We start from the raw sequence: 3,366 nt of genomic DNA, 5'->3' as shown, positions 1-3,366 counted from the left end.
TATTGGGGAAGTTTTCTGTCAGCAATTCTTTAATGATCCTCTCTGTGTCTTCTGTTTTCTCCCTGTGTTGTGGAACTCTGACCACTAGCGAATTTTTGCTTTTGATAGTATCCCACATAATTCTCAGGGTCTCTTCATTTTTCTTCATTCTTTTTTCTGATTTTTCCTCAGAGTTGTATCCAAGTGTTTGTCTTTAATTCCGCTGATCGTGTCTTCCACCATTTCAAATCTGCTCCTCAGCCCTTCTATTATACTGTCCATTTCTGAAATCTTGTTGTTTATCTTTTGGATTTCTAATTGTTGTTTTTGTATAATTTCTAGTTGTGAATTTATTTTGGCATTTGCTCCTGCATTATTTTCCTGAATTCTTCCATTTTTTGTCTGTATTTTCCATGAATTTGTCTGCCTTTTCCATGAATTTGTCTAGTTGTTCCTCATTTTTGTCTGCTTTTTGCTTCAACTCTTGGATAATTCTGAGTATTAGGGATTTGAATTCCCAATCAGGTAGTTCCAACGCCTTTTCTTCTACTGGAAAGTCATCTTGTGTTTTATTTTGGATGCCTACTGGAACCATCCTGTCCTGTTTTTGTAAATGTTTCAATATTGTCTGCTGTCTTCGGGGCAATCAGTATTTATTTTTCTCGTTTATTGATTGTAGTTTTGTTTCATCCTTTTTTTTTTTTTTAATTTGTCTACATCTGAGCAGGCCAGCTGTGTGTTCTTTGTTGTTTGCTCTTCTGTGGGCATGATACTTCTCACCTCCTTCTCCAATTGGCAGGGTCAGTCGCTCAGATATGGTACAGCAGGGCAGGTTTAGCTAAAGAGAAGTTGCTGGGATGGGTTACTTGATGTACGGCCTAGCTAGGAGGCGTAGAGGTATTCAGTGCCAGGTATACAGGGGACAGGAAGAGAAGGAAGGTATAGTGAGACGAGAAACTGAATAACGAGGAAAGACAAAAAGGGAAAAAGAAGGAAAAGAAAAGAAAACAAATTTAAAAAAAGAACAAGAAAACTCCCCAAAAAACAACAACAACAAAAACTCACGAGAAAAGAACTGCCCTCAAGGATCCCACTGCATGTCTTGCACAAGCTGAGGGGGTAGGTCCTAAGCCGCACAGCACCACTGGCCCAGAATGGGTTCCCAACTCAAGAAAAGAAACAGAAAACAAACAAACAAAGGCCCCTGGATCCCACCAGCATGGCAGCACAGACCAGGAAGCAGTTCCACACTTGAACGGAGCTCCACAGCTCCTTGGGAAGAAGCAAAGATGGCACATGGAGCCAGGTATTTGAGCAAAAGGAGGGACAGGTGGTAAGAGGTAAGGAAGAAATCAAAAGAAGCGGAAAAAAGCAACACTAGCAGCCAACAAATGGCACTAAGAGCATCAGCCAGTGTGGGCAGGTGGAATCCAAGCAGCTGGTGCTTCCTGGCCAAAAGACTGTGGCCGCAGGAAGCAGAGGAGGCCGAGTGGGGGTGAAGAATGGTCGGGCATGGGAAAGCGTATATCACTGTTTACTGGTTGTTCTGTCTCCTGCTGGAAGCTCTGTGAAGCTGCTTTCTCATACCCCCTATTTGCTGGTCTCTGATAGAAGTCCAAGATGGTGGATCCATGCTGCATTAGCTGATAGGGGACCTCTCCATGTATGTCCCCTCGCTCTCTGTTCTCTGTCAGTTTCTTATTCCTTTTGGTGCTTGTCTGAGTTCTTTATCTCTTCATTTGATGTTTAGGATTTCAGGATTGCTGTTTTCTCTGTTTGGCTTAGTTTTTTGGATCTTTGCTGTGGAGGGATGGCGTCATTTGATTTCTTGACTGCTGTTTCCATGGGTGTTGACTGCGGATCCAAGCAAAGTTTTTCGTAATTAAGAATAACGCTGCAAAAAAAATTTGTGCACAGGTTTTTGTGTGAACCAAAGTGTTCATTTCTCTCAGATAAATAGCAAAGAATGAGATTGCGGGTCATATTGTAAGCTTATGCTTAACATTATATGACTTTGCCAAACTGTTTTCCAAAGTAGTATTCTCACCAGCAATGTATGAGAGTTCTAGTTGCTCCACATTATTGCCAGCATTTGGTATTGACAGGTTTTTGAGATTTTTGCTTTTGGTATTTTTTCAGTGGAGTTTTGGAATAAAGAGGTATTACCCCTAGTGCCTGCCACCTTCCTTTCAGCCAACTTTGTAATTTCCTGCTATTTCAGCAAAACTACTGAAACAATGGTCCTTCTGCTGGAGTTGAACCCTCTTGCCTTTTGGGAGAGTAGGCTGGACTGGAACCTGGACTGCCATTTCTTTAATTTTACTCCAAATTTGACTTAACTTTTATGGGTGCCTAAAAAATAAAAGAAGCCAAGTAATTTTGAATTATATGTAAATTTATTTCAAATGTAATATTTTTAATAAACTTGACAGAGTGTACTCCAAATAAAAACAAATAGACTATTGGATATTTAATCTCAATATTTATATTCAACTTATTGTTAGTATGTATCACATTAAGAAATTTTTTCTATTCTTAGTTTGTACTATATCTTTATTATGAAGTATGTTGAACTTTATCAAAAATTTTTTTCTATATTTATCATATGTTCTTCTATCTTTTAAGGTGGTTAATTACAATAATTGATACTTAAATGTTAAATCAACCTTGCATTCTTGGGGGTAAAATCCATGGAGTTATTATCCTTAAATATACTGCAAAATTCAGTGTGCTAATATTTTTCCTAAGAATTTGTTCATGAGGGACATTTACCAGTCATTTTCCTTCTTATCTTGTGCTTGACAGATTTTGGAATAAAGGTTATTGTGATGGTTAAGGTTATGTGTCAACTTGGCTGGGCCATGATTCTCAGTGGTTTGGCAGTTATGTAATGATGTAGTCTGGCTGTTATGTAATGATGTAGTCATCCTCCATAATGTGATATGATGTGATCAGCCAATCAGCTGTAAGGGGAGTTTCCTCAGGGGTATGGCTACATCCAATATATATATGAACGTTCTGGCAAAGCTTGCTCACTTGCTCTGGTCCTACATCCAGCTCATCATCATCTGACCTCCGGTTCTTGGGACATCAGCCAGTGGCCTGCCATACTGCCTGCCAATCTTGGGATTTGTTGGCCTCTGCAGCCTGTAAGCCAGCAGCCTCCTGTCTCACCTGCCAATCTTGGATTCATCAGCCTCCACAGCCTGTGAGCCAGTGGCCTTCTGTCTCACCTGCTGATCTTGGGTTCATCGGCCCCTACAATTATGTGAGTCAGAAAAAGGCTACAGCCTGATGTCTGACCCACAGACTTGGGACTTTCCAGCCTCTACAACAGCAAGAGCCATTTCTTTGAGATAAATCTCTCTCTGTACATTATATATATAT

The sequence above is a fragment of the Trichechus manatus genome, unplaced genomic scaffold, assembly GCF_000243295.1.
Source record: "Trichechus manatus latirostris isolate Lorelei unplaced genomic scaffold, TriManLat1.0 scaffold00295, whole genome shotgun sequence".
Taxonomy (NCBI): domain Eukaryota; kingdom Metazoa; phylum Chordata; class Mammalia; order Sirenia; family Trichechidae; genus Trichechus; species Trichechus manatus.
Note: the sequence above shows the minus strand (reverse complement) of the source record.